We start from the raw sequence: 21,239 nt of genomic DNA on the forward strand, positions 1-21,239 counted from the left end.
TGGAGAAACAGGCCATAGAAAAACTACAGAGACCCTTATAAGCCATGTTATAGATCTCTATTTTATCCTAGAAGCAATGAGAAACCATTAACATGTTTTAATCTGGGGAAAAAAAGATGATGTAGTAAGATTTGCTTTCTTGGATGGATCCCTTTGGTTATGATATGGAACACTGTTTATTGGGGAAACATAGATTAGTGAGACCCCTATTAGGAAGCTCTGGTAGCTGTTCTGGCCAGAGACCTCAGGAGCATGGACCAGGTGCCATTGTGGAGATTCATTCTTTCATCAGATGTTTATTGAATGCTTCTGTATACCATCCCTGTGCCAGGGCTAGAGACTATTTGAATAGTTAAGAGATGAGAAAAAGACAGGCTGATGACCTGTATGTGGAATGCAAGGAGAGAGAGCTGTTGAAAATAACGTCTCAGTCTTTGACTCATCAGATACAGAACAGATAGTGTAGCTGGAGGGGGCCCGTGTTTAGGGAAGACGAGTGAACACTTGGACCTGGACATTTTGGGTTTGCAGTACCTTTGAGAGGGCTTAGGGAGATATGGAGAGGGACAGCAGATTAAGAGGCCACAGCACAGAGGGGAGGCGTGTGAGTCGCCGCTTAAGGCTGGGAGAGGAAGCCACAGGTGCAGTGAGATCTTTCAGGGCCCGTGCCAAGTGTGCGTGAAAAGGAGCACCTAGGGCTGGCCCTCAAAGGGCGACTAGCTCTTTACAGCTGAGATTAGAGGAAGATGAAACCTTGGAAGGGAGTCCAAAAAAAGAATAAGAAGAGAAATAAAAGAAAACCGTAGGGCAGTGTAAGTCGTGAAAAGCAAGAACAGCAGGAATTGGTCAATAGTGGAACATTCCACTGACGGGTCAAGTGAGAAGAAGACTGAAAAGTATTCATTTGATCTGTAACACGGAGATCATTGGTTACATTTGTGAGAACAGTTAGAGTGAAGGGCCAGTCACCAAATGGGAGCCAGAAGAGAAGTGAAGGAGAGATGAGAATATAGAGAAAATTCTCTAGAGACCTTTGGCTCTGAAGCAGCTGAGGTGGGGGGAAGAGAGAAGACACAAGTGGGTAACTGGATGATATTCCTACAATGCACTGTTCTGCCTTGCCTCTGATGGTCTAAGATTTCTACCTCTATATTCCCTGTTTCACAAAAAGCACGTACACTTGGACCTCAAGTGTCAGAGGGGAATCCCTAGGGCTCAGCTCAGAGCATCCACTCTGGCTCTAAATATAGGTGAACGCACTGCATTTGTCAAATCATCCCACGAAATAAGGCCCCAGGAAAGCCATGGCCCACAGTCAGGAAGCTATTTGGAAGGGTTCCAAGAATGAGAAGAAAACATTTGACAGCCTATATCTGTATTAAGAAAATTGCCGCTCTGGGTAAGGTTTCAACAGGAGCAAGTGTTTCTGCTAACGCAGTACATTCGCCAGTAACAAATCCAGTGTTTGACACAGCAAGCAATGGTGACAGATCTGTGTTCCTAAATACTCCATTTCATTAACTGAAGCTGTCTCCTTCCTTAAGCATTAACTCACTGAATTCTGCCACTCAGATAAACTGCCTGAAGCACACAGGTATTCCTTGTGATCTCACAAAGAGTACTTCTCCACAGCTCCTTTTTGTTTTAATGCATGAGCTTTAAGGTGGTAAAAAGTTGCAAACTGTCATTTGTCACTTTTTGGTGGCAATAATTTAGCCTCTAATGAGCAAAACTTGCAACTCCTGCCCCAGGCAGTGCAAAAGCTCAGGAACTCCTGCTAGGGGTACAAATGGGAGACTTTACAAAGGAAATAAATGTGGCTCAGACATGGAAATCAGGCTGAGAAAAACAAGCGCTTGAGTATATCTGGGGAGCAAATACAGGAAAGAAACTTTAAAGGCGGGTCACTGATGCATTTTAAACTTAAAAGGGGCAGCTAATGCCACAGGAGTGATAAAAATAAAGTAATAATCATAATATTGATATAGCCCTCATTTATCAAGTGCCACATACTGTGTCCCTTGCACTGTGACAAGGGCTTTGCCAGATGATCTCTTTGGGTCATTACAGTAATCTCATGAGCTGTTCAAAGAATCCAACAGCTCTGAACTTCAATTTAGAAATCCTCAAAACAGAAGTTATAATGATGACAGGTCAAAGCTAACAAGTTTTAGAGATAGGTTTTGAATTCAGGTGCATCTGACTCAGGAGAACAAAGCTTTTAAACATTGTGTCAGGGACCAGACAAGAAATAAAAGAGATCTGGAATTTTTACTACAGTGCGTGCATGCGAAGTCTCTTCAGTCATGTCCAACTCTGTACAACCCTATGGACTATAGCCCGCCAGGTTCCTCTGTCCATGGGATTCTCCAGACAAGGGTACTGGAGTGGGTTGCCATGCCCTCCTCCAGTGAATCTTCCCCACCCAGGGATCAAACCACATCTCCTGTGGCCCCTGCGTTGCAGACAGATTCTCTGTAACTGAGCCACCACGGAAGCCAGTTTTTATCACACCTGGCTACAAATGAACTGTGTGGCTCAGGATCAGAAAAGGACAATAATTTTTTCTGAGTTTCACATCTACAAAATGAAGTCTTGTTTTTCTATGAAAAAAATGTCACTGGAATTTTTATGAGGATTACATTGAATCTACAGATTTCTTCGGTTGATGTGAACATTTTAATAATATTAACTCTTTCAATGAGCACAAAATGTCTTTCCTTTTCTGTCTTCAGTTTCTTTCATCACTGTCTAATAGTTTTCAGTGTACAAGTCTTTCACATCCTTGTTAAATTTATCCCTACGTATTTTATTCTTTTTGATGGAATTGTAAATGAGATTGTTTTCTTAATTTCTCTTTCTGATAGGGCATAATAAGTGACCAAAAAAATGCAACAGATTTTTGTATATGGATATTGTATCCTACAACTTCACTGAATTCATTTATTAGTCCTAACATTTCTCTTTTTTCCTAATTGCTCTGGCTAGTGTTTTCAGTACTGAGTCAAATAAAAGTAATGAGTGCATGCACCTTTGTCTTGTCCTGATCTTAGAGGAAGGGCTTTCAGCTTTTCACTGCTGAGTATGATGTTAACTTGACTTTACTGTCGGTATTGTCTTGAGGTACATTCCCTCTATACCCACTTTACCCACTTCGTTAATCCTCTGGCTGCTTTTCTCTTTGTCGTTGGTTTTGAGAAATGTGATTATAATGTGCCATGGTATTGTTTTCTTCATATCATTTGCACTTGGGATTTATTGAACTTGTATCTGTTGATATACAGTTTTATCAAATTTGGAAAAAATTAGTCATTATTTCTTCAAATATTTTTTGTCCATTTCTCCCCTTATTTCAAAGAATCCAATTACATGTATTTTCTGTCACTTGAAGTTATCACACAGCTCACTCATGCTCTTTTTATTTGCTTTAAAATGCTTCTCTGTATTTTACTTTGGCTACTTTCCTATGTCTTCCAGTTTACAAATCATTATTTCTGAGGTACACAAATCACTGTTAACTTGCCCAATGTATTTTTCACCTCAGATATTGTAGTTTTCATCTCTAGAAATTTGATTTAGATCTTTTTATATCTTTTCCATCATGACATAACATGATTAATCTTTTCTCTGGCTTCTTGTAGAGTACAGTTACAATAACTGTTTTAATGATCTTGACTGCTAATTCCTTCATCTAGTCATTTCTAAGTTGGTTTTGATAGATTGGATTTTATCCTCACTCTGAGTTTTATTTTCTGGCTTCTTCGTATATCTAGTGGTGTTTGGCTGCATGCTGACCTTATGAATTTCACCTTCCTGGGTGCCAGATAGTTTTATATTCCTCGAAATATTCCTGAGCTTTGTTCTGAGATAACAGTTACATTACTTGGAATCCGTTTGAGCCTTTTGGATCTTGCTATTAATCTTTGTTAGGTACGACCACAGCAATGTTTAATCTGGGACTCATTTTGTTCTGTTACTAGGGCAAAACTCCTGAGTACACTAACCATTGCCCTATAAATTATAATGTTTTTCCATTTGGCTGATAAGAGTGAAAACTATTCCTGGGTCTGCATGAGCTCTGGACAGTATTACCGCTAATCTTTTTGAATACTTTTTGCCCTTGTCTCTAGTAGTTTCTTTACACACATGCTGATTGGGGCTCAGGTGAAGAAGCCAGAGGTCTCTAGAGTTCCCTGCAGAACTCTTGAATTCCTGGAATTCCTTCTGTGGAATTCCTTCTCTGTGAAGCTCTCTCTAACCTAGCTCTCTGCTCGGTGAACTCTAGTCACCTTGGCCCTCCTGACTTCTCAACTCTGTCTTCTAAATTCAGGCTACAGTGCCCCATCTAGGGGTCTCCTCTGCCTACAGTGCCTGGAAACTCTCTCCAGGCAGTAACCTGGGACAATCACGGGACTCATCCTACTTGTTTCCTGTCTCAGGGATCATTCTTTTTCACTGTCCAGTGTCCAGTGTCTTGAAAACTACTGCCTTAAATATTGTACTCAGTCTTTTTGTTTTTGTAAATCCAGTCCCTGTTATTCTATCCAAGCTGAAAATGACTACTTTTAATATAGCATAGTTAGTAACAACTGTATTATAGTAGAGCAAAATATGAGTGGTGGAATTCCTAACACATTTTTGTAATTCCTACAAACTTGACATGAAAATGCTGCTTGTATCATATGTGTGTGAATATCTGCTCTAAGTTAGCCACTATGGTAGATAAAATATGTTATATTGTACTTTAAAAATCCATTATCATAAATTTGTAAATTAAAAATGACAGCTTTAAATAATAAAAAATAAAATACAAAAAATATATGACACCCAGTTAGTGAATGGCAGAGAAATGATGGAGTAAACTCAGACCTATATAACTTCAAATCTTGCCACCCTTTCAGAAAGACATGCTACCACCAATGTGTTCATTTGATGAGCTGGTTGAAATGATTATAATGTGTCCAATCCGTGGCAGACTTTGTGATAACAGAGATAATACAAAAGAGGGCATTGTTCTGGCGCTCAAGTAGCTTATAGGCTGTTATAGAATGGGACACAAATGTGAAATAACTGGGGAAAAAGGAGTTGCTCGACCATGTTCTATACTTCTGAATGATAGCCAGTAAGGGAAAGACAAAATAAAAAAAGAAAGAAATTTATAAATTGGTACCTTCTCACCCTTTCTCTCCCATCACAATGTGTGCGATTTACTCTCTTCCTTGTCATCTTCTACAGGACTTTTAGGATCAAGCAATTCCTGGTCAAGATGTAAAAGCATAATAACCCATTCTCAGATGAATTCAGATGAAACTAATAATAAAATCAGGTTCCATTCCAAGAAGAGACATTGAAGAAGAACCAAGCTGGGCCTATGAGGAATTGCGTATGCAATGGCGTGCATATTTATGCTGTATCAAATTCACTAATGTCTTACCATATCAAGCTGAAAATGTCACCACTATCTGGAAACTTGCATGTTTTGTTAGGAAAATGATTTTTCTCTTTCTTTTTATGCTTCTTCACTAGTTTGATTCCATAATAATACGTGAAAACATTTGTTTGGAAAAAAGAAATTGATGTCATTCATCTGTGATTTTTGGCCTGAAGTTGTGCAACTCTCTGATGAAGAGTATGTCCTCCTCATTAAAACAAATGTCTTCTTTTTTATTAGAAAACTATGTTCACTAAGTCTGACTCATTTGGGGGACCACTCAGTGTCTCTGGGGAAAATAAAAGTATACAGTAGCCTTGCAAATGGAGCTACCATTGGGTATATCAAAAGGAAAGAATAAAAGGAAGACAGGAAGAAACAAGCAAAAGATAGAAGTTCACTCAGCAGATAAATGTTACCATGGATCAAATTTAGAACATTTTAATAAGCATATTGCCTGGAATTTAAAATATAAAAGCAATTGTTCAATAAAACAAAAACTCAAAGCAAAGAGCTAAAAGGGCTCATGGAAGATGAGACCACAGAAAGACTTGAAATGCTGTCCTCAGGAGAGAAGTAGAGAGAAATAGCGAACCATTATGAAATGAAGGTCGTGTTGGGAGCAGCACAAAGGAGACGAGACATGGCTGAAAGTTCACTAGAAACATGGGCAATAGACTTAAGGAAAAAACAAGCAAATGTAAATAGAAATCCACAAAAACATTAGCAAGATATGGATACAATTTAAAATGGAAAGATTAAATAAATCCAACATATTTAAAATTAGTGCTCCTAAAGAACAGAGAATAACTAAAATTATTCTTACATATGTGACATACAAATAACATTTAAATAGATACAGATATGGGTACACAAATTTTTTAGAAACAGAAGAAGCATTGCATATATAGATCAAAAAGTTATCCCATGTCCCTGGAAATTTTGATGCAGAGTGGTCATCACCAAAATGAAATTCAAACAAGTGTCTGCCAAGGTGTGAATGGATAAAGAAGATGTGTGATACATATGTGTGTGTGTGTGTGTGTGTACATATACACAATGTAATATTATCCATGAGAAAGAAGGAAATCCTTCCGAGTAAGATAACAGGGATGGACCTTGAGGGCAATATGCTAAGTGAGAAGTCAGACATGCTTGTGTGCTAAGTCACTTCAGTCATGTCAGACTGTGCGACCCTATGGACTGTAGCCCACCTGGCTCCCCTGTCCACGGGATTCTCCAGGCAAGAATATTGGAGTGGGTTGCCATGCCCTCCTCCAGGGGATCTTCCCAATCCAGGGATCTAACCCAAGTCTCTTACGTCTCCTGCATTGGCCGGCAGATTCTTTACTGCTAGCACCATCTGAGAAGCCCAAGATGTTAGACAAAGACAAATACGTACTGTGTAATATACCTTCTTTGTGGACTCCTAAAAAGTTGAACTCTTAAAAACAGAGTAAGAGGGTCATTACTAGAGGCTGGGGGCAAGGATAAACTGGGGAAATGTTGTTTGATGGTTCAAACTTGCAACTAGTAGGTAAATAAGTTCTAGAAATATAATGCACAGCATAGTGGTTATAGTCAACAATACTATATTAGAAACTTCAAAGTTGCTAAGAGATTATATCTTAATTATTCTCACCACAAAAAGAAATACTAATTATGTGATGTGATAGAAGTGCTAGGTAATGCTACCATGATAATTATACTATGGTTTATAAATGTATCAAATCAACACATTGTATACCTTACTTATATGTCAATTATAAAAAATGAAATTCAAACAAAATACTGGATTTCAAAAATTAAGAATTCTCTGTGCAACCAGGCAAAATGATTATATAAATCAACTCATCTCAGACTCTCTTCCCCAGTGAGAGTCAATCTAGAAAACAATAGAACAAAACCTAAAAGTCTCCACAGAAATAAAAAATGAGACCAAAACTTTTATTCCCACCAAATCAACATTCTAGTCCAAAGACAACAAACATCTCTGAGCATGCAAGAACTCTGGGAATGTAATCTCCATGAGACTTCTAGAAAGTTGACTTTCTAGAAGATTCTCAAGAGCAAAATTCAACCAAGTAAGAGCTGAATAGAGAAACTCTGGCTAAACTTAATCTGATTAAGGAAGGGTGTAAAACTGAAATAAATATGGGGTTATAGTTATGGAACAGAATGTAAATGTTTAATAAGCCCTGACAAAGTGGAAATGATAGAACAAAGTTGGGATAGGAAAGAGGAGAGAAAAATGGCAAATAGTGTAAATACCTTCACAGCATGTAAACCAAGTAACAGAATTCTATATCAAGAACTGTGAAGAATGAGCTTTTACTTTGCATTCAAGCTAACAAGTTATTCTTCCACGGTTCCACTGATGCTTACAGAAAGCCTGAGACTCCTGGGACGGAGGCAAAGCAACATGAATCTCATGCTCACTTCAGTTCCCCTGTCTCCCAAACTCTATGGGGACAATGCAAAGCAGCCTGAATCGATACTGTGCATGCAGTGGGTCTACATCATAGCTAAGGAACCCAGGGTTTAGGGAACCCCAATCATTTATAAGAGGTCCACTGGAAAACCTGCCCAAACTTTGCCCCAGAGGGAGACATTATCTTTAGTGTCATGGGCAGCAAATAAATCTTTCCCCTGCCTATAATCATTATAATCAGGAAGTGGATGAAAAAGGGGCAAGTTGAGAGGAAGATGAAGTGCACTGATTTCATTGCAGTTCATAGTAAGGAGTAAATGGTACAAGCTAAAAATTGTGAGAGTCAATATAAAGAAACAGCCCAGATATACTGGCAGCATAAGAAGGAAGGCATGCAGTATCATTTGTAAAAACAAAAAACCCTTATTTAACCTTGAAGTTTCAGCTGAAATGCCACTTCTCTACAGAGGCCTCTTCTGAACACCAGACCAAGTTTGCTATCCTTGGTATCATCTCTCATAGCTGCCAAGGTCATAGCTAGTGAGTGGTGGAGCTGAGATTCAGGCCTAAAATTGTTCATGCTCAAAGTCTGCACTCTTAGTAACTCATCTCTGCAGGCCACTCACTGATGCATCTAATTATATTCCATTCACACCTGATAGCACAGAGTTTTGTCTGGTCCTCTGAGCTTTCATACATACAAGGCTTAATTCTCCAATGCCTTGTAATATTTGAGACATACCTTATGTGTCCTGAGCATGGCCCCCAGGAAGTAGCAGAAAACAAACACCATTTAAAATCATTCAGTGCATAATATGGAACACAAATGAACATCTGGGGAGCCCAACTAAATACCTATTGATCACCCTGCTTTGCAGCACACAAGTAGCAGTTTGAAGGAGAAAAGCCAGGACCAACTCTATCTTCTGGTCCTAAGCATTCGATTATTATCTGTCTCTAATGAATTATGTGTGAAATTCCTGAGGTTATAAGGGGAAACCACACACAGTCCTTGAAATAGATTGCAAGGGTGAATAATGAATGCTCTATATTTAATGCATGAGAATGCAACATGCAGAAAATTGAACAAGAGGTCAAACTCCCATTCCTTGCAACAAGAGATCTTCCTGTCTTCCCACCAATAAATGAATCATTAAATATTTTTAAACATCTTAACAGGATCCATAAAGCCTGGGTTTCTCTAATCTCTTTGCTTCAAGCCTTCTTCTAACCATGGGCATCATCGCCTAATTAAGGGATGCCATGGATTATTTGCCTTTCTGAGAAGTGGGCACCCCACAGCTCTACTCCATATAAAACTGGCTACCGTGTTGCAATTTGAGGAAAAGTAAATCTCACCATCATGATGATAGAATGTGCAGTTGAAGCCAGAATAGAAATGGCTCCGAGAAAATGGAATCTTTGACAGCATAATTTTAATGCTGTCAAATTATTCAGCTTTTTTCTTAAAAGTCACGTAATATTCCACACAGATATTACTTTTGAAATCAAATATCACTTTGGTAAAAGTTAATAATTTAGGAACTTTTACGTATCTTTTATAAAGGGCTCATACAACAAATGCATGAGATGCATAACCAGAGAGCCCTCTCACCCTGTGAGTTTTGTGTGATTGCATCAGTCGGCATCCTTAACATAGGGGATGTAGAGGCTGGGTGAGACTGTAGCATTGTGGGTGTCTTCATTGGGGTTCCAGTTTTTCCATGCAGTTGCCCAGTTTACAGCTATGTATAGAGGGAGAGAGGACCAAGTGTACCTTGTCAGTCAGTAAAGCCTTTGTTTTTTTTGAAACCTCAGAGTGATAACTCTGGGCTATATTCCATCTCTCTCCTCCAGTACATCTCTCACTCATGGGATTATCTCCATGGCAACCAGGAATGCATCCACCACCTTGAGGATATGTTTATCTGCCTTTCTACCTTTCTTAGGGTTAACTTTGTTAACCTAAGTGTGTCAAAACATGATGGTTTCCAGCGCACTTTTAGTGATGCATCAGAAATCCTGGGAATCAAGCTGCCCCTTTTCAAACCCATGAGATGCAGTTTGTTAACTGTGAGCAAGTTAGCCTCAGTGAGACTCAGCCTCCTTTCTCATGTGTACAATGAGGGTAGAAATACAAGAACATTAGGAGGATTGGATGGATTTTTTGTAACATGTGAAAATAAAACCTAGGATCATAATTGGTCTTTAGGAGTGCTCCAAAAACGCCAGCTCCATCTTTGGAGAGCATCCCTTTAACTGTATAATGTGTCAATTTAATGGACATGGCAGGTGTATCCCAGGCTTTTACTCTCAAAGGTTGACAAATCCTCTTCCTTTTGAGGATATTGATAGCGCCTCCCACAGTGCAATGAGTCAATTACGTTTCCCAGTTGAAATGAGTCTGTGGCTCATCTCAGAAGCCTGGTGGTGAAAAAATTGGGGACATCCAGATTACAGAAACTTGTGGTGAAACATAGGTTAGGAAACCGCCAGCCTCACACACTGAAATCCAAATACATTGATGTTTAAGAGAATTGGCTTTAATTACCAAAATACCCTTGTCTAAATTGCCTCTCTGTTTGGGAAAATGAACTTGAAAGGGATTGAAGAAAACCACTTCTTTCCTGTCTTCAGATCTTCAGGAGTGGAAGGAATAAAGCCCACCCCTCACCACACCACCCAACAGGAAGCTGGAAGGGCCAGTTTTCTTCTGGGAATTTGACAAAGGAGACCTGAGTGAGTGGTTCTGAATGGTCAGCTGTTCCAGAAGAGATGCCTCACAATGAGACTCAAAACACAATTAAATCCAGTCCAGCCTCCCAGATGTCCACTAACTGGAGCAGAACCTTTTCTGTAACAAATGGCAGAGCTAAAGTTTGTGTGCTGTATTCTTTTAAATGCTTCTATATTCCAACTAATAACAAAATCAGTAGTAATTCCTACCTTTCCCCAGTGCACACCATCTAACCTGATCAAACCCGTTAACTTGCTGCAACCACACAAGAACTTTGTATACACAGGTCTTCATACCTTTGTACACACAGAATGCTTCTCTTCACTTCCATCCCGCTATTCATCCTCTAAACCTAGAGCATCCTCTATCCCTTCCACGTGGTTTTCTCTGCCACCTGCTGCTCTCATTGATGTCTGTCCTCAGAAGCCCAAAGGAGCTTACCATCCCTTCTGAGCACCTTTTCTTATACCCTGATTATTTACTCATTTTCTGTAAATGCTAAGATTTGCTTTTCTTCGCAACTAGTAATTATTTAAAAGCAAAAACTACGTCAGTTGTTTTTTCCATCTTTTCACAGCATAATAGGCTCAGTAAATATTTGTTGGTTGGTAAATAATGACTTCTATGTAAATGAATCCTGCCAAATTTGTAACAAATGATCAGTTCGAATACTTCACAGTAAAATATTTTTTCCCAGCTCTCATCTTAACAATATAGCATTTTAAAGCCAGAGATGAGTCTCAACACATCTCCTCATTCTTTAGATGAATCAACTGAAGCTAAGGAAGGTGAAGTGACTTAAGATCACACATCTAAATAGAAGCCAATTAGGGCCACAGCACAAATCTGCGGACTTGTAGAGATGTACCTTTTCTGATACATAGCACGATGCCCCAGGGTTACACTCTACTTATAAAATTGTTTGAACTTTTTATTTTACACTAAGATATTGGAAAGATCCCCTGGAGTAGGAAGTGGCAACCCACTCCAGTATTCTTCCCTGGGAAATTCCATGGGCACATGAGCTTGGTGGGCTATAGTCCATGGACCTGCAAAGAGTCAGACACAGCTGAGGAACTGAGCATGATAGCTGATCAACAATGTTGTAATAGTTTCAGGTAGACAGCACTCTACTTGTAAATTGACCATCGCATTTCAGCAAAGAAAGACTTGGAGCTAGCTGACATGGGGGCCACCTCCTTGTTCCTTCATTAATTCATTCTGTTGCCTTGGGAAAATCATCTAACCCTTTGGCCTCAGGCTCCACAGCTGCAAGATGAAGGATGATAATTCTGCACGATCTTACCTCAAAGTTCAGCACACTACAGCCGACAAGTCAAATCCAGTACACACCTGTTTTGGCAAATAAAATTTTACTGGCTTACCCACTTATTTACCTATTGTAAATGCCTGTAATGCCAAAGTTGAGTAATAGTGAACACAGAGGCCACATGACCCACAAGACCATATTTACTGTTTGGCCCTTTGCAGAAAAAAAAAATGTTGGCTCTCAATCTAACCTGTTATATAGTACAGTTGTATGAATCTAATACAGTTTAATAGTGTATGAAAAGATTATTTTCACCTGCAAAGTGCTAACCCCACCTTTAAAAAATCATTGTTATTGACAACAATAGTAGCAATAGTAAATTGTGAAATATCAATATCAAAAAATTCTCTTTGTTTAATAGTGTCATCTAATGACAGTATTGCTCTATTTGAGGTTGCCTCCCCTCCCTATTGTTCATCGTAATGAGTTCTTGCAGAACCAAGTGACAACTTTAACAGATCCAGGGATATTTCAGAAATAATTAGAATGTTTATATATAAAATATAAAGCTAGTGTTTTCAGAAGAATAGCAGGTCATCCATGGAGGGCATCTGCCCTCATTTTCATCACTAATTGGCTCACTAGGTGCTCACCATCCTGTGTCACAAGTACCATATAATGAAATTAACGTTCACCTGGAAATACTGATGAGGCACACTGACCTTTGACAACTGACTCTGTTACTCTGAATGTGTTAAGTGTTTCCACTGGCAGGATTGTGTTTTGGAGTCTAATTGCTACAATGTTGTGTTAGTTTCTGGTACAAGGAAGTGAATCAGCTGTATGTGTACATATATCCCCTCCTTCTGGAGGCTCCTCCCCACCTCTCCACTCCAGCCACTTAGGTCATCACAGAGCACCGAGCTGAGCTCCCCGTGATATGCAGCAGCTTCCCGCTAGATATCTATTTTACATATTTTTTTGTTTAGTCACTTTAGTCGTGTCTGACTCTTTGTGACCCCATGGGCTGTATAACCTGCTAGGCTCCTCTGTCCATGGGATTTTCCAGGCAAAAATACTGGGATGGGTTGCCATTTCCTTCTCCAATTTTACATAGGATAGTGTATATGTATCAATACTGCTCTCTCAGTTTGTCCCATCCTCCCCTACCCCTCACTGGCATTTTTGAGAAGGAAATTAGTGGCTCTCAGTGGTTTTCCCGTACCGCGTACTCTGGGCATGGACATTAGCCAAGGAACACAAATTGTTTTCAGGCAAGTGCAAGATTAATTATTGGCCACGTCCAACTTGGGGGCTTACTGGTGGCTCAGAAGGTAAAAAATCTGCCTGCAATGTAGAAGACCTGGATTCAATCCCCTGAAGAATGGAATGGCCACCCATTCCAGTATTCTTGCCTGGAGAATTCCATGAGCAGAGGGGCTCGGGGAGCTACAGTCCATGGGGTTGCAAAGAGTCGGACACAACTAGGCAACTAACACACACACATATGCACACACATACACACACACATGTACACACATCCATAGACATAATGGATCCATATGATCTATGGATGCATAATGGCATGAGATTTGATCCTAAGAAATACAGCATTCAAAGGCCTTAGAAGAGTTTCTCCGAAACTGGAGCCACAGTGTAGAGAATAAGTCAGGTGGTACAAGAGCTGGTATGGAAAATGGCACAGAGACTAGAGGACTAGCCCAAGCAGGAGACAGGAGTGCCTTTGACTAGAGTTGACATGGAAATTCCCAGGTGATGCTGGTGGCAAAGAATCCACCTGCCAGTGCAGGAGATATAAGAGACGCAGATTTGATCCCTGGGTCAGGAAGATCCCCTGGAGGAGGGCATGGCAACCCACTCCAGTATTCTTGCCTGGAGAATCCCATGGACAGAGGAGCCTGGCAGGCTACAGCCCATAGGGTTGCACAGAGTCGGACATGACTGAAGTGACTTAGCACACACTCGTGACATGGAGATGGGGATTTGCAAACCATCAAGGACAAGCTGAAGCCAGGGGCTACTGTGGGGAGGGTGAGGGGAGGCAGGACAGGCACTGACCCAACCCAGTGCTACACGAGGGCTGATAGTGAGAATCCAGCAAGAATACCTTTGCCTCAAATCCATCTCCTGCCCCTATTTCAATTGGACTGAGAGGCCCATAAAACCAATTCCTGTTAGGGTTCTTTATTCTTCACAAACAAAACTTAAAACTTTCATTTGATTCAGTAAAATTCTTTACATCTTTTTATTTCCTTCTTTAAAATGCCATTTTTACATGATCTAAATATAAGTTATTTAGTAGTGACAAATACATTCCTAATTAAATAACTATTTTCTTACAGATTTTCAGCCTAAAAATGTTTAAAGCCTGAGATCCATCAGGGAAATATACTATTTTATTTATAGGAATTGATATGAGAGACCTGATCTTCTTGGTATAAATGAGCCAGAAATGACCAGGATAAGATGAGGCAGGATTTATTAGGTTCTATGTCTGGGGTTCCTGTTTTCTTTGAAGTATACTCTGCCTGCCTGTATTTGTACATAAGCGATTGTTCATACGTGTGTGTGTTAGTCACTCAGTCATGTCCGACACTTCAACGCTCTGGACTGTAGCCTGCCAGGCTCCTCTCTCCATGGAATTCTCCAGGCAACAGGGTGTGAATGGGTAGCTTTTTCCTTCTCCAAAGGATCTTCCCAACCCAGGGACCTAACCCAGGTCTCCTGCATTATAGGCAAATCCTTTACCATCTGAGCCACCAGGGAAGCCTGTATGTGTGTGTATACAGGGCAATTTCCCTTGAAAGATTAGAAATGTCTATGTAATATGAATCCTTTCCTAAGTCCATCACTAAAACATCCCTCTGAAATTTCTATGTCAAAAAAAGGGCCTGACAGCTTCCCCTGTGCCTCGGTGGTAAAGAATCCACTTGCAAATGCAGGGGACACAGCTTCAGTCCCTGGTCCGAGCGAACCCCACATGCCGCAGAGCAGCTAAGCATGTACGCCACAACCATTGATCCTGTGCTCCTGAGCCTGGGAGCCACAACCACTGAGCCTTCAGGCAGCAGCTTCTGAAGCCCAAATGCCCTAGGGCCTGTGCTCGACAGCAAGAGGAACCACGGCAATGAGGAGTCTGAGCGCTTGCACCAAAGGGCAGCCTCTGCTCTCTGCTCTGCCCATGCAGCAACGAAGACCCAGTGCGGCCAGAAATAAAATTATTATTTTTTTAAAAAGAGCCTGAAACTTCTGAGTATTAAAGCCATATACCCCTCAGAGAGGTGAAATAGGAAACTTTGATCCGCTATTAATGACTCAATGGAAACTTACATATCTTCTCCAATAGCTAAGAATAAAGCACTCAGGCCCTGGGAGTTTTGATGGAGGATATGTTGAAATCATAAATTGGGACCTGGCACTTCTAGACACCACAATAGAAGTATCTTGGATACTAGACACTGTTATGCTATTTCTTAAGAATAGCGACGAAAGACCAGATTTTCACTTTTACAACTTTGCAGAGGCCAGCCCTCACTCCTAATCAAACCATATGTTAAATTTGGGCTTTATTTCTGCCCACTTGTATAGAATTCTCCAAGGCTTGTCTTGGCCCAATCCACTGCTGCAGAAGTTGATTTTCCTCATGTTATGAGAGTGAGGTTTCTAATAATGTGGAACATTCACCCAGCCTTGTGAGTTAGTTTTTGAATAACAAGAGTGGGTGTATATAAACCTAGCCACACTCTATATTTTGGAACACCTCAACATCAAAGTCCATATAAAGAGGCTGGAATAGGCACTGGAGTGTAGGCCATCTGTGCCCACATAATAAGAAGAATAATCTAAATTGTGCATCTTTCTGTGCAACCCCTTTTTTCATCAGTCCATACATTTATTCAACTATTCAGCAGTTATTTCCTCAATACCCACCTATTCTGGACCCTGTGCTAGAGACTAGGGATATAGGAGTAAGAAAGACAGTCCAGATCCTGGGCTCATGAAGATAAGACCTGGTAGTAGGCCAAGACTGAACTTCATTGGAAAATGTCATCCATCCTAGAAGGACAGTGGATAAAGTCACCAACTCTGTCTCTGTTTTACCACATGACCTTGGGAAATTCTCTTGCCCTCTGAGACTCAGGTTCCTTATCTAGGCTTTAGACCAGATGGTCTCCAGGATCTAAACCATTGTCTCTTGTGGCCTCCAAACAAACATGACCTGCTGATTGGCAGCCATGCTTCTCAGCAACATATATGTATCTGGATTTCTAGGAAACGCCTCTGGGGAGTTCAGAAGTGGATAAGACTGTGTCATTGGGAATGGTTTCACTAAGCGTTCTGGCTTTTATTTTTCCATTCTCCCTTCATTGTTCTAAATCTCAGCTATATACTGGTTAGAGAAAGGAAGGCACATGCCTGGCACTCTCAGTGTGTTTTTTCTGAAAGTGAGAGCGATGAGACTGGAGTAGGAGGGTGCATCTTAGGGATTCTTTATCCAACCTCTTCACTTTTCAGGGAAATAACCTAAAATCCAGGAAGCAAAGTAATTTGATTAAGACCCCACAGCAAAAAGGAGTCAGTCTAGGGCCGAGACGTGCACCACTAACCTTGAAGTGGCACGCACCTTCTGTGGCAGCACGCCGCCAGTGTTCCACCATCCAGGTCACTTGGTCTTCATGGTCGAGTGGGGAGTCCGTGCTCTCTCCCCAGTCCACTGTGCAGCCAAATCACTTAACTCCTGTGGCCTCAGCGCCCGCAGCTGCAAGAGGCCAGATGTCTAATGTATAATGCCGTCATGCAAACAGAATGCAGGTCACTGGTCAGACAAAGGAGCTTTTCAACTCAACCATGCTATATCCTTGCAAACCACTGGAATCATTGTAGAAATAATAGCCATAGTAAATCATGAAAGATACACTTCACCCAAGTCCATCAGGATCTTTGTCCATTAAATGTGTGGCAGCCAAATCACCTCTGTGGTGTCCGTAAAAAAAAATGTTTTATAAAACTAGATTATACCTTAGAAGACTTGTGAATAATTCTAGAAGTAGTTGATATAAAGATTTGTGTACAAAACACAAATGGATGTTATCAGATCAGCAGCTCAACCCCGGAAGGCATCAGCCACGACTGCCATCACTAATGTGACCCACCGAGGGCTCCTTTATGAGCCATAAGTGTGTCGTTAGAGCTCACACCTGGGACCTGACTTTGGAGCGGACTGACTTTTTATGTTCAGATGCTGTTGTTTTTGAGTCTCCAAGTCGTGTACAACTCTTTGCAACCCCATGGGCTGCAGCACACCAGGCTTGTCTAATGCATTGGATTTGTTATTATTATTTTGTCAGAATCAGTATTAGCATAGGATTAGCATTTGCATTTTTGAGAGAGAGGTTTGTGCTTCCAAATGGTTGATGTCCTGGTCTGCTATGGACGTTCTGTTTCCTTAGTTGAGGAAAATACTATTCTCAGAAAAATAGGAAAATTAATCATTGAACCCATCCAGCTCTCTATCCTTCCAGCTCTTGGGAGAGGGTTGATTCCAGCTTCAAAATCAGAAAGCCAGTTTCTGCTTTATGTTCCAAATTCCCCAAATACCTTTCTGGGTTTGTTTTCTCCTTAAATACGTGGAGCCAATACCTTTTTTTTTCTCCTTATAAAGGGTTTTGAGAAGAAAATGAAAACCAAAATAACCGTTATGATCAACGTGGAATGTTTAAAAAGAATAAAGTACATCCCAGGTAATTGTATAATATAGAGAGAAACTAGCCAATATGTAAAAGTATTTTGTGCCAGACACCATTCTAAGCACTTTACACAAAATAAACACTATTGACTAGTAATAACAATAAACAGTACATTTAATAGAAATTTATCCGTATGGATATTCATATGGATAAAGCAGAGTATCAGCACTTTTCAGCTCTATCCACATGCATAGCTGTGTCTCAGTTACAGGACAGGAAGTAAAAGAGTCAAGGAGCCTCCTCCAATCTGCAGGAAAATCTGTGCAGGCCATTCCAGCCCTACAGAGCCTTGAGTGAGTGGCTTCTGACCTAAAGTCCTCAGTTTAGTGGATGGAAAAATAGCCTTCCCCACAGGGAAAGGGGAAGAGAGTGAAACTGTTTGCTCCCCTCATGATACAATGCCTATGCCAGGATTATGGTGTGAGCCTCAGTTGTAAACCCCATGGATAAAAAGACAACTTAAAATGCACATTTCATCCCATGTGTGGGTATTTCAAAGGACTTCAGAGTTGATCAGGAGACAGGAGGGTAATAACATGGTAGTTGTTTAAAGACCCAGAGGATTGAATGACTTTGTTCAACTACTGCTGAACTGTCGTTCAGTTGCTCAATCATGATCCACTCTCTTGAGACCCCGTGCACTGTAGCCCAGGCGCCTCTGTGACTGCTGGACTGATGTGTCCACAAATAGAAGATTTAAAATGCTGACTTCCAGCCGCAGGAGTTAAATAAATCCTCTTTGTTGTTGCTATCACTGTTGTCATTATTTTCTTTTTCCGGAAGGTAATATTTGCCATGTAATAATTGGAAGTTTCTCCAAGATGAACACCCATTAACAACTTCTAAAAGGGATGGAGCATGGCTGGGGCCAATAGAATGTGCAGTCTTGTTGATCATTGGTGGGAACCACTTCACTAAAAGAAAAAGGAGACTGCCTACAGATGAAGTCCTATGAGAAGCAGCAGGGCACCTGGCATAAGGAGCAGAAGGAACTGTGGCTATGTATATGTACAGTGAAATATTACTTAGCCTTAAAAAGGAATGAAATGTTTTCATTTGCACCAACATGCTTGGACCTAGAGATTATCATACTAAGTGAAATAAGTCAGATGAAGATACATCACTTGTATGTGGGATCTGAAAAATAACTACAAATGATTTATTTAAAAACAGAAACAGGGACTAGCGAACAATACAGTCAAGATGGCTAAAGGTGATCCCAAAAAACCAAAGGGCAAGATGTCTGCTTATGCCTTCTTTGTGTAGACGTGCAGAGAGGAACATAAGAAGAAAAACCCAGAGGTCCCTGTCAATTTTGCTGAATTTTCCAAGAAATGCTCTGAGAGGTGGAAGACCATGTTCGGGAAAGAGAAGTCGAAATTTGATGAGATGGCAAAGGCGGATAAAGTGCGCTATGATCGGGAAATGAAGGATTATGGACCAGCTAAGGGAGGCAAGAAAAAGAAGGACCCTAATGCCCCCAAGAGACCACCGTCTGGATTTTTCCTATTTTGCTCTGAATTCCGTCCCAAGATCAAGTCTACAAACCCTGGCATCTCTATTGGAGATGTGGCGAAGAAACTGGGCAAGATGTGGAATAACTTAAGTGACAGTGAGAAGCAGCCATACATCAACAAGGCAGCAAAGCTGAAGGAGAAGTATGAGAAGGATGTTGCAGACTATAAGTCTAAAGGGAAGTTTGATGGCGCCAAGGGTCCTGCTAAAGTTGCCCGGAAAAAGGTGAAAGAGGAAGATGAAGAGGAGGAGGAGGAGGAGGATGAATAAAAAAAAAACTGTTGATCTGTCTCCTTGTGAATACCTTAGAGTAGGGAGCGCCTTGATTGACACACCTCTCACCCAAGACGTGTCTGTTGCCCTCATTAGGTTTAATCACCCGATTGGCTCATGATCATATCTTAGTCTCTCCACGTGCTCTAGCAGTTGTAAGTGGTTTACATTAAGTGGCCATGGGTGTCTGGAGCACCTGGAAACTGTATCAAAGTTGTACATATTTCCAAACATTTTTAAAATGAAAAGGCTCTCGTGTTCTCCTCACTCTGTGCACTTTGCTGTTGGTGTGACAAGGCATTTAAAGATATTTCTGGCATTTTTTTTTTAATTTGTAAGGTGGTGTGTTAATTCTATGGTCATTGGCTAGAAATCCCGAGTTCTCAACTGTACATATCTATAGTTTGTAAAAAGAACAAAGCAACCGAGACACACTCTTGATGCTCCTTGCTTGGTGTGGAGGCTGTGTGGGGGCAATGCCTTCCGGAGGGGCCATAGCTCAGGGCGTGCACTGCGGGGCTGGACCTGTGGATACTGCAGTGGGCATCCATTTAGCTTCAGGTTGTCTTGTTTTTGTATATAGCGACATAGCATCCCACTGCCATTCTTAGCTGTGGAAAGGGGAGGGGGGTCAGCAGGCATGAGAAGTGTTTTGGATCCTTTTTAGTTGAAGTGTGGTAGTTTTAAACTGTTGTTTGTTTGTTTTTTAAAACAAACTGTAGAACTGTTCATTGTCAGCAAAGCCAAGAGCCACTGCACCAGTGAAAGTTCAAGAACCTTCTGTACTAAACACGATCTGCAATGTTCTGTTATTTTTTTTTTTGTATGTTTAGAATGTTGAAATGTTTTTGAAGTTAAATAAACAGTATTACATTAAAAAAAAAAAAAAAAACAGAAACAGACTCACAGTCATAGAAAGCAAACTTATGGTTACCAAAGGGTAAAGGGAGGTGGTGAAAGATAAATTAGGAGTATGGGATTAACAGATACAATTTACTATACCTAAAACAGATATTCGACAAGGGTTTACTGTACAGCACAGGAAACTGTATATGTTGAATACTGTATATTCAACATCTTGTAATAACCTGTAATGGAAAAAAAATCTGAAAAAAAATATATACATAACTGAACCACTTTGTTGTATACCTGAAACTAACTCATTATTTTAAATCAACTGTACTTTAATTTTTAAAATGAGGTAGATGCTATTATTATCACTACTGTACATATGAGGAAACTGAGACACAGAGAGGTTAAGTAACTTACTCAAGGTCACTGGCTAGTGATTGGAGTTGCTGGGCTTTGAGTCCCAGCAATCTGAAGATTCCTAGACACTGTATTAAAAAGCAGAGACATTACTTTGCCAACAAAGGTCCATCTAGTCAAGGCTGTGGTTTTTCCAGTAGTCATGTATGGATGTGAGAGTTGGGACTATAAAAAATGCTGAGCATGGAAGAATTGATGTTTTTGAACTGTGGTGTTGGAGAAGACTCTTGAGAGTCCCTTGGACTACAAGGAGATCCAACCAGTCCATCCTGAAGGAGATCAGTCCTGAGTGTTCATTGGAAGGACTGATGTTGAAGCTGAAACTCCAATACTTTGGCCACCTGATGCGAAGAACTCACACATTGGAAAAGACCTTGATGCTGGGAAAGATTGAAGGCAGGAGGAGAAGGGGATGACAGAGGATGAGATGGTTGGATGGCATCACCGACTCAATAGACATGAGTTTGAGTAAACTCCGGGAGTTGATGATGGATGGGGAGGCTTGGAGTGCTGCAGTCCATGGGGTTGCAAAGAGTCGGACACGA

General features: G+C 40.6%; 1 pseudogene; it reads left to right on the forward strand.

Annotated features, from left to right (window-relative positions):
* The first annotated feature begins 18,840 nt into the window (after positions 1-18,840).
* LOC139035903 (high mobility group protein B3 pseudogene) lies at positions 18,841-19,692 on the forward strand (annotated as a pseudogene).
* The last annotated feature ends 1,547 nt before the right edge of the window (positions 19,693-21,239 follow it).

This window comes from Odocoileus virginianus, chromosome 7 (genome assembly GCF_023699985.2).
Source record: "Odocoileus virginianus isolate 20LAN1187 ecotype Illinois chromosome 7, Ovbor_1.2, whole genome shotgun sequence".
Classification (NCBI taxonomy): Eukaryota; Metazoa; Chordata; class Mammalia; order Artiodactyla; family Cervidae; genus Odocoileus; species Odocoileus virginianus.